General features: G+C 42.8%; 1 protein-coding gene across 3 annotated transcripts in view; it reads left to right on the forward strand.

The window, feature by feature from the left end:
* Window positions 1-11,025: 11,025 nt before the first annotated feature.
* Window positions 11,026-11,448, forward strand: part of tnc (tenascin C) — a 58,126-nt gene continuing 57,703 nt past the window's right edge. The window contains exon 1 of one of the 3 annotated variants that reach the window (XM_024265326.2): window positions 11,026-11,293. The gene's annotated coding sequence lies outside the window, so the exon portion shown is untranslated. The remainder of the gene's footprint in view (window positions 11,294-11,448) is intronic. The other 2 variants (XM_024265325.2, XM_024265324.2) reach the window with 2 other exon arrangements.

Raw genomic sequence — 11,448 nt, forward strand, 5'->3', positions numbered from 1 at the left:
CTTCGGTTTCCTTCCTGCCTCCTCCCTCGACCCACGCCTGGACTCTGACCACGCTTATGTCTTGCCCTTGTCCATTAAACCATTTGCATATGGATACAAACGTCTCAGCCTCTTCGTCAAACCACCCTTTCTGCTTGTTCTTTTCTCACTGATAAAACCATAATTGGGAGGTGTTGACTCTTTGAAAACAGCTGTACTAATATTTTCATCTAACCAGGTTTCAACTAAAAACATAAAATCCACTTTATTCTCAGTGATAAAATCATTAATTAAAAATGTTTTTTTCTGCTAAAGACCTGACATTGAAAAATGCTAACTTGAGAGGTCTAGGAGTAATAATATTTTCATTTACCTTCTGTTTATGGAAAGGCGCAGAGGAAATGTTTACCTGTTTTAAAATCCTTTGTCTGCGTTTTGGTCAGACAACATTCACAAACAAAAATTCCTTGGAATTTCATGTAACAGTTTATGCCTCTTCACCCCCCTCCCCCCCACTCCAAAAAAAAAAACAAAAACAAAAACATGTACACTGAGACATACAAAACCCCAAACAAATACACTGTTGTCACAGAGGATGTGTGGGGTGGGAATCTCAGCCAGTCATCCCAGCAGTTCATCTGCCCTCCCATTCCGGTCTAGGTGATCCTGAATACTTTCACAACCTCCCTTTTCTTTTTGAGTGCCATTACCCAAACTAAGCCTATTTGTCCCCCCCAATAGGCCCATGATCTGCCTTTTGTCTAAGGCCCAACCTCCCATTCACTCACCCCAGGACAGCAGACAAAAGAGGAAAAGATAGAGGCCGGAACGCCTTTGCTAAAACTGCATGTACTGAGGCAGTGGCTCTGGTCCTAAAAGAAGGGAACCTTTCTGCCGTAACTGACCCCCCAGCCACCCACTGTGAAGACATCTCTCACTGCCCCCCCCCCAGCACGGAAGATCGGTGTTTGCAATGAAGATGAAACTCTTCCTACATTGCATATAGTTTCATATCTTCACATTTCTATAGAATTACATTCAGGCTCTCTTGTAGGTGCAGACCTTAAAAACATTAAATTTTTTAGTTTCTTTATTTTTTATATACACATAAATAAGAAAATGCACAAGCATTGATTTAGTATAAATTTAACACCCCCTAATCCTCACAAATATCTAATAAACCATGGATGTAATAATATTAAAATCCTTACTAAAAATATGTTTCTTTTTTACTCTGCCAACAATGCAAAAATCAGTAACAAATCCAATTGGCTGCTTTTTTATTGTCCGCTTAAATGGAATCCACCTGGATAAATAAGAATCCACTCAGACACACAGGTAGACAGTGTAATCTATGTTTAAATGTGGTAGTTCTTCTTTCATTCAGATTTCTGATCCACTATTCACTTTCAGATAGAATCTGAACCGTCATAAAAGTCATGTTTCGAGGTTAAGACAGGTTTTGATGTAATCTAGAAAATACACGCTTCTGAAGAAAAAAAAAAAAACTTCCTAAATTGCTATGAAAAAATAAAAATGTCTGTTGCAAAATCAAATTATTGTTTCTATTTTTTTAAATTCAAGAATATTGATATTTTCTGCTTTGTAAACCTGGTTAAAATTTGCTTTCAAATTTGATTCGTATGTATGACAAAGAGGCTGAGGCGTTTGGATCCATATGCAAACGTAATTTAATGGTGACATAAACAGACAGGGAGAAGGCAGAGCGATGTAACCAGGCAAGGGTCAAACACAAGGAGCAAGGCAGAGGGGGAATTAACATGCAGGAGTCAAATAAGAAAAAAGAGGTACGCTCAGACTGTTAGCTAACTAAACAAGACTTCGCACTGAGCAGTGGTTGGAGAGTGAAACATATACAGAGTGGTTGATGAGATGAGGAGAAGCAGCTGAGGACGACTTGCACCAGAGAGCAATGGCTCATGGGAGATGTAGTAGAGGCGGGGATCAGGGACCGTCAGTACTCTGGCAAGAGCTCCCTCTGGTGGTTGGAGGTGGAGATGGATGGTTGAACACTAACAAAAGGATCTTAATAGAATGGAGAGATCTTGTTATATGTCAATCATCATTACACTCTTAGTCTTCAATGGCTCTACAAAACCATGCAGGTATAAACAGGTGCGTTCATGCTGATTGGTCTCGGTTAATCACAATCAGAGAGCAGAATACTACAAAACAGGTGATTTTTTTTTTTTTTTTTTTTTTGGGCACAATGAGGACTGTTTATTGACCGGGTCTTGTTCTTGCCATTGAGCTGGCTTCTCAGGACGTGCCTTACTCGTTGGAGGTATTTAGTTGTTGCAGCTTTCCTTGTTGTCTGTTCCAGGTTGCCATTTACCTGTGGGATTCCAAGGTACTTGTACCTGTCCTCAATGTCTGCTATTGTTCCTTCTGGAAGTGAGACCCCTTCTGTTTTGTCTACCTTGCCTCTCTGTGTCACCATCCGATCCGACTGCATTTCTCAAGCCCGCATGACATCCCAATGTCAGTACTGTTGATCTTGGTGGATCAGGGAGTCAATGTCCTGCTCGCTCTTAGCGTATAGCTTGATGTCATCCATGTAGAGGAGGTGACTGATGGTGCCCTAATTTCCGAGTTGGTATCCATAGCCATCTATCCATTTTCTAAACCATTTTGTCCCTTTTGGGGTCATGGGGCTGCTGGAGCCTAACCCTGCTACTGATGGGTGAAGGCAGGATACACCTGGACAGGTGGACAGTCTGTCACAGGGCCCCAACCACACACCCATACCCACTCACATTCATGTCTAGAGACAATTTAGAGTAACCAATTAACCTATTAATTCTTATTTTGGATGGAGGGAGGAAGCCGGAGAAAACCCACACATGCACGGGGAGATAATGAAAACTGCTGATGCCTGATATGAACTTTCAAGTTGTGGAGAGACAGGTTACTGACTGGTAGTTGGATGGGACTGCATCCTGTAATTAGGGTGGGGTTAGGATCCAATTAAAATACATGCAGGCAATGCAGCAATGTGCATTTTGGACAAAGTGCATTTGTTTTTGTGCTTGATCGCACATAAATGTGTATCGCCTTTTTAGTTTGGATTTTTATTTTTTACTTGGCTTGTTTTTTGGCTCAGATCTGGTGGTTGATTTTTGTAAACAGATTCTTGTTTGAATCTGTTTCAAAAACAAGATGTTTGATCTCAAGAGGCCCTATCCTCCCATTCTTGATTTAAAAGTCAAATAAATAAATACACTTGGTTTGACCCTGTTATTCTTTTTACTTTGGGGTCCGCTCGATGTCCGGCTTTAACCTTATTCAGCTCCTGCTCAAATGTTACATTTTGCTTACTTTAAAGTATTTATACTTAAATAGATGAGAAGATTTTCTTCCTTCTTGTTGCTGAACTGAGACACTAAGAAAAGAACAAAAAGAAATGTCAAGGGAGAGGAAGCATGTTTAAGGTGGACCATTTAAATACAACATCCACATCTACACAACCGAACATTTCAGATCACAACTTTTATGTGGTGTCATTTCTGGCTGTGTTAATTAGTGCTTGGGGGTAAAAGGGTTGTGTCTCTTGTGTTCTCCGTACACACAGCACAGCACTAATCCTAACCGTACAACTCTAGTCTGAGATCACCTCATCTATTGTGTTTATCTGGGATGACTTTCAGAGGAATGGATATAACAATATTTCTTCATCATTGTACAAACAAACATAAACTATAGTAACAGAAAAAGAGCAGATGGAAAAACTGTGATATTTGTGATGGAAAACAATGAGTCTGGCCTGAATAAAAAATGTTTTCTTGGAAAGTAAAGGAGTTTTAGGGTGTCTTCACAGCTTTTCTGAAACTGTAACACACACTATAAAATCAAAATGTCATCTTAGATCAGCCACATTCTTCTGTCTCATTGCAGCTCGTTGCTTTACTGCTTTAGACTGACATTTTAATCTGCAGCAGCTGTAGCTCCGTCTCCACCTGTGCCACCTTAAATATGATGAAGCGGGGGAGGGGGGCAATCTGCTAGGCGGTTCTATAGGGTTCTTTAGGGGAGCTTATCATAGTAGAAGCCCAAAGGGGGGAGGGGGAAGAATATTAGAACCACAGTTTAGTTTTTCTATGTTTTTGAGCAATCTACCGTTTGTGGTGTAATCGAGCAAAAACACAATAATTCCTAAGAAACCTCCATCAGGCAAGTCAGTGACCTGCTACATCAAGCTGACAAGTTCTGTACTCTGATGATCTAGTAAATACATTGAGAAAACGAATAAATTCTTACATGAGTTATGACATTACTGTGTTTTTTTTGTCTCATTCATACCTGTACAAACTCTCTTCGCTCGCTGGACATGCCAGATATATTCATATAATTATGTAAACTTATATAATCTAAACCAGGGGTCACCAACCTTTTTGAAACTGCGGGCTACTTCATGGGTACTGAATCATACGAAGGGCTACCAGTTTGAAATAATAAATTTGCTTAGTTTGCCTTTAGTTATTCATTATTAATAATAAGAATGATACTTCTCTATGTGAAGACACTGATTTCTTAGCATAATTATCAATAATGATAACAAGCTAGGAAACAGATATCAAAATTCAGAACTTTATTAATCTCAACAGATCTTGTCCGATTTTGAGGTAATGACCAAATGCAATGTTTTTAACAAAATTATAACTATTATTAATTAATTATTTATTAATTAATTATAACTATTATCAGTGGATACTCTCTTCAAACGCTTTAATTCAGTCTCATGTACCCGTCCCTTTATTTTCCTTAAACCTCCGAACAGGTTGATTGACAGATCCCACAGCAGACAAGAATCTGCGCATGGTGCGTTCACTGACCTCTGGACATAAGCGAACAGCCACTCGACCCAACCCAGTCCACTAAACTTTGTCATTTTTAAACAACCCGCAGCAAAACAAATCAGTTTTTCAGAGAAAACGTCGACTCTATTTAATCAATCGATTATATCCGGATCAGTGCCAGTGTTCTATGTTTTCTCTGATAAACTGCTTTGTTTTACTGCCGATATCCGGGGCTCAGTGAACGCACCATGCAGAAACACTCAGCAGTTCTGGGTTCTGTTTCCATTACACAGCATATTCCATACACAATTTAGAAAAAACACAGTATCGCAATGATACGGTATCATAATAATGCGATAAAACACAAACCAACTCACGCGATAAGTCATTATAAACACGGCAATGTGTGTTTTTTTTTATTTGATTGTCTAAAAAGGAGCATTTGAGTGACGTCACAGCAGTGTGGTGCGCGGGTGCCGCGCTGGGTCGCACAGCAAGTCCACTGACAGTCTCAGATGCAAGTCAGAAGTCTGTTCAGTGGAATGTAAAAGAATGTCCAGATCAAGTATTCGGGCTGCAGAAGGTCGGCTACAGATGAAGCGATGAGGAAATCTTGGTTATTGATTTTACAGAGGAGATGCACGATCAGCTGTGACGCTGATCTCTCGTGGCGCCCTTGTGCTGTACTCAGACAGACACTTCAGAAGCGCATTTAATCAGAAAAAAGTCAATTTCCATCACAGTTCTGCGAAAAATATCCATCCATTTCAATACGCCCCCAAAACCAGCTCCTCTACACTAGGGGTGTGCCAAAATATCGATATTGCGATATATCGCGATATTTAGTCCTGCGATCGATTCTCGATGGGTTCTCACCAAGTATCGATATTATATTTTCATTTAAAGAGGCTGTAGCGCTGAGCGTCTGAGTCGCGCGCCGGAACTATGGGCGCACGCTGCGTCGGAGCTTCTCCCGCACGCGCTCGTTCGCTCGTTCGGAAGAAACTCCAGTGAGATTCAGGCTCTGTAGCGCGTGTGTGAAGCATGTCTACCTGTCAGCATTTATCATCCATCTGTAGGAGAACCAGCCGGTAAGAAGTGACTTTGTCTGAGCGCTAGAATGACAGCGATCTCTTACTTTCTGTTTGCTGTGGGAACTGAGCGCGTGCTTCGCAGTTGTCTGTGTACACTTCAAGGAGCGTCGGAATTTTCGCTTTCATGCACTTCAATGTTTAACCTGCTGCTGTACGGTGTAACTTTGATAAATTTATAATGTGACGTTTTCAAACAATGTAATTACTTGTTGCTAATGTTAATTTTAAAGTAATTCTTAAATAAAAAAGCAGGATTTGATGTATGAACTTAAATTTAAATGTAATTAAACTAAAGTACATGAATTCACTGTAAAATTAGGGAGAATGCTAATTAATTGAAGCACTTAAAATTATATTTATTGCCATTATTATGTGTGTTTTAAGGATTTTACCTATTGACTGCTGACTGACCAAATGGAAAAATGATAAAAATTGGAAAAATAATCTCAAGTAACAGTCTGAGTAAATCAGCCTTTATTTTTGGATGCTCAGCCCTTTTCAAGTGAGAGAAAAGTGCACAAAAAATTAGGTCAATTTTGAGAGAGGCTGTAAAACATTATATTCATCATCCTTTGGTGTGACGTTCTTTTGGAGGTAGATAGCTGTCACTACTTGACTTATTTAATATTTGTTCTGTTTACAACAATTCTGCACTAAGTAGTGTCACTGCTGATCATGTTTACTATTGTTAACATTGAATCTGACAGATAATTCCAATTCAGTTGTTGTCAATGTTTGTCAAAGACATAGTATTACTGATTTCAACAATGTTGCACAAAAGTGTCTATAATTTGTTGCACAAAATAAGAAAAGTTGTTTATTATGATTGTGTTTAAGGTAAAAAAGATAAATGGGGATATATTTCCCCCCAAAAACATGTTCTATATAATGGTAGTTATTAGAGAGGATTTTTACCAATTATCGCAGTATCGCGATATTACCAATATCGTGAGCCATGTATCGTGTATCGTATCGTATCGTGAGGTACCCAGTGATTCCCAGCCCTACTCTACACGCAATAACTTTTTTTTCAAAAAAATTTTTTTTTTTTTTTTTTTTGTAATCTGTGTTTGCATTAAAGATAACTAATAATCAAATATTCTCGGTGTCTCCATGTGGGAAAGGGAGAAGAGGACGCCTCATTCTTTGTTATTAGCTGCGTTTCCATTACACATTTCCATTACACATTTCCATTACACATTTGCGCAAAACTTTATGGAAATTCTAGGAATTAAAAAAAAAACGTTTCGAAATGACACTGTTTCCATTAAATTATAATTTTGCGATAAATCACAAACCAACTCACGCGATAAGTCATTAAAAACACGGCGATGAACGACAACAAGTATTTTTTTTTTTTTTTTTTTTGATTCACTAAAAGGGAGCATGTGGGTGACGTCACAGCTCTGTCTGGGGCGCGTGCAGCGCAGCTCGACTCAGAAGAGAAAGAAGTCTGTTCAGCAGTTAAAAGAAAAAGCGTCCTAACAAATAAACATCTAGGCCTTTTTTGTGTCTGAAAACACCACAACATAAATTCAAGTTTCTGTCACGGCGCTTGCGCTCATGAGACTTCAGGCTCCAAGCTGGAGAAGTGCGTCTGCAGGTGAGGCGATGAGGAAAGGAGGAGGAGCTGCCCAATTCTGTATGACCCGCAGTTTATAACAAGTTTATCACAAGCTTGGTCCCGCAGCGCTTTGACGCTTGGTGCCCCGGCTGTACAGCGCTCAGATCAGACACTTCATACCGAGAAGCGCATTTATTCAGAAAAAGTGTTTCCGCTACCATTTCGCGAAAAATGTCTATTTCCTCCTCTAAGCACATTTTCTTTTCAAAAAATGCCAGTTTTTTCGAAACTGTGGTGTTTCCATTAGGAGAATTTATTATCCAAATTCCAATTTGTGAAATTTCAGAGTTAATGGAAATGCGACTATTGATTATCTCGTTAAGGAGAAAACGATTTAAGAACCTGCGACTGATGTGGAGCTCGCGGGCGACGTGTTGGTGACCCCTGATCTAAAGTAACTTAATTATCATTGCACCTAACTTTACATCCTGTTTTGTGATCAATCAATGATTTGCTGGTCCTTTTGAACTCCCTCCAGCTGACAGTGGTCAGCTGACGTTGAACTTCTCCGCATGGATCTTGGTCTTCCTTGTTTTCTCTCCTTGGGTTTAAAGGTTACGGGTCTTCTTAGAAGTTGTCGCCAAGCTTGTGCTGGCAGAGCTGATCTTTAGGATCTTGGTCTTCTTGGGGTGGATATGGAGTCCACCTTTGGAAGTGGAAGATTTTAGATTGGATGTTTTGTCCTGCATCTGATGTCAGCTGTGCAAGAGAGAAGGTCAAGGTCACTCGTGAGGTCCAGGTCACCTAACTGTTGTAAAGCTGGCTCCAGAAGATGCAGTTTTTCTTCTGTCCTTAAGGAAATCCACAAAGTTACACCCAAGAAATCGCTCAATAATTATGTGAAGCGTTTGCTTCAGTAACGAGGCAGCTTTAGTAAAGGCAGCGCTTCAGTGAGGAGACCGCTTCAGTACAAAGGCTGATTCAGAGAAGAGACCGCATCAGTAAAGACTCAGCTTCAGCGAGGAGACCGCTTAAGTAAAGAGACCGCTTCAGTAAAGAGGCCACTTCAGTAAAGAGGCCGATTCAGAGAAGACTACCCTAACCCAATAGCTTAACCTTAACTTGGGCTCCATCTTTCCTTTGTACCACATCTGAACCTGGCACCGCATCTAGTGCCAGCACAGATCGCAGATCGGTTATGGTTAGGATGCCGGTGCTGTCCACGTCCCGGTACTGGTCCAGGAAGTTGTGGACCCTTGATTTAAATGGAACGGCTAGTACGTCAAAAAACTATGAGTTGAGTCCCAAAATGTCCACTTTTAAAGCGCAGGGTCAGTAACCAAACATCAAAATGTTACGACATGAACATGAGAATGTGTTTATGGACATGGAGAGAACATGAGAGCCTAAATGGTTCTGTTAGAGAACAACCTGTTAGCTGGTAAGTATGGGTGGGGCAGGTGAAAGGCAGATCAGATCGCTGTCCAACCCCCCCCCCCCGAGACTTCAATGCCATGATCCAACCTTCCTGATGCATTATGGATAAGGGACAGACTTATGACTGGAGTAGGAGCCGTATTACCTTTGAATTATTCTGTAATGAAGGCAGCAGGTCTCCTCAGGCCACACTGACCCTCCCTCCCCTCCCGCATTCTGAGTCACCTCTGACTCCCACCCTCAAATTAAGGTGTGCGCATTCAGCAACAGGTGAGTCAGAAAGCTGACAGGAACCCTGCTGTTTGTGGAAAACAAATCTCCTGTGCTAGGCTGTGGTGGTGGTGGGGGTGGTGGTGGTGGGGGGTGACAGGAAGGTGAGAACAGGAGCAGATGGAGGAGGTGCGTGCGGCAGCAGCACGCCTCCCTCAGCTTCGCCATCATAATGTCATTAAAAAGGACGGAGCCTGACAGGCTCGTCGCCCCCACAGAATCCTTTTCCCTCCGAGCAGGGCTGGACCCCCCCACTGGTATCTGCCGCTCTCATCACATTCCACCAGTCTTCATCAGCATTTCACTGATGGGGGGCACATACACTTACCCCACAATGACTCTTTCTCTGCTCAGGTTCTGGTTTTACTCTGAAACAGTTGAATGATTCACCCCCCCACACTACAGGGAAAGTGTGGTCATGTGATCAGTGTCCAGTTCAGACTTAATGAAAGATGCATCATCCTGTGATCCAGAAAGACTATCCTGATCTTCAGCTGATCGTCCCTCCGACAGGTTTCTGCCCAATAACACCCGGCTCGGACTGGCTCGCGTTTCTCTGAAAGGAGAACATAACTCTCTCAGTTCTGTTCCGTTTGGTTCTGGAACTTCACGTGTCTCAGGTCATGCGTATTCTCTCAGAGGATGATGAAGAAATCCAACCCAGGGTACATTTAAATGATTCATATTTGTTGCTTTGGTACTCAGAGTTTCTTTGTTTTAAGGATCGAGATTACAGAAAAAGTTGTTCCAAAATTGCAGTAATACGAAGACTCAAATCAGACCTAATCCAGGGTTCCACGAGATCAGGAAACCTTCTGGAGAATGTCTGTACCTGAAGTGAATGCTGCTCTAGAACGCCTAACTCCTTACTCTCATATAGTTACTCGTTTGATTATTTTGGGGAGTAGTACTCTGAGGTCAAAGCTAGAACAAACTTTAACATGAAACTGGAAAGTAGAAATGTGACAAACTCAGACAGGAAACGCACGTCAGCAAGTCGATGACTGCAAGAGAATTTGTTTAAAAGGTGTGTGCTCCTGAGCAATGATCAGTAAACGGTTAACTGTAACGTACAGGGCTGGAGGACCAAAAGAAAAGCCCCCGCCTCAAGGATGGTCAAATGTCTGCGTCTGCGGCGCCCAGCGTCTGTGGCACCCAGCGTCTGTGGCGTGCAGCGTCAGCAGCATTTTCTGTCACGTGTTGGTTGAGGTGAGACGCTCAGACCGCACACGCATCACTGATCTTCACTGAAAGTGTGGAGCCAAGGATGGAAGTGGAAGTGATTGCTGATGAATGTCAGTCATTCCAGAGCGCCGCCGTCGGGGTTTGTGTGAATGTGCTTGTGTTGGGGGGGTGGGGGGGGGGGGGCGTTCCTGCATGTGTGCTGGAGGATGAAGGTCGAGCACCTGAAGGTCCAGGTGTAGGAGCGGTTGGTTGGTCTCAGTGTTCCTGTGCTGGCGTGATGGTTTTGGTTGTTTTTGGTTTTCCCTGAACATGACTCCAGCCTGCATCACGTCTACATGAGGCTGACCCCTCTCATGGTCAACACCCATGACCTGCACCCCCCGTCTGTGAAGGTGCATCAAAGCCAGACCTGCTGACATCTCATCACAGTTGAATGTGCGGCTGAGCGCAGTCATTGTGTGCACGGAGCTGCATCCTGCAGCCGCAGACAGCTTTTCAAGTTTGGAACCGCTATAGTAATGCAGCTCCTGCATTCACTCAGATCTGCATCTTCATTGGCTTGGCTGCTGCAATTTGCTGCTAATGGTCCAACCACCAGCACTTAATCCCACCCCCTCCATCGTCCACTTCTCTGCCCCCTTCCCCCATTTTCTGTCTCTTTCTCTCTTTCCAGCCTTGAGGCGTCCCGTTTCAGCTCCTTCGCTTTAGTCACAATGCTGCGAAGAGGCTGAAAGGGTGGGGAGGGGGTGCTGGCACTGAGGGGGCATTTAAGAGAGCAGTAGGTGGGAGTGGAGTCTGACTGCACAGGGTCTCCTGCTGAAGGGCTTTCAGTCAGTCGCTCTCACGTCCGCCGGCGCTCTGAGACAGCGAGGAGATGAACGTCTGCAGGATTAGCTGCTGAGACTGTCTTCCAGCTCGCTTCAGCCCACGCTCATCCTCGTCTGGAGGTAAGACGGGAATCCAACCGGCAGCTCGGAGCAGCACCTCCACTACTTTCTGTCAGCATCTTTTCATTCAGAGTCAGGGGCTGATCAGAGACAGACGAGTCCACGAAAAACCTGGAATCTGAACCACAACCATGCGTGGGGGGGGGGGGGGGGGG

Source organism: Oryzias melastigma, linkage group LG13 (genome assembly GCF_002922805.2).
Source record: "Oryzias melastigma strain HK-1 linkage group LG13, ASM292280v2, whole genome shotgun sequence".
Classification (NCBI taxonomy): domain Eukaryota; kingdom Metazoa; phylum Chordata; class Actinopteri; order Beloniformes; family Adrianichthyidae; genus Oryzias; species Oryzias melastigma.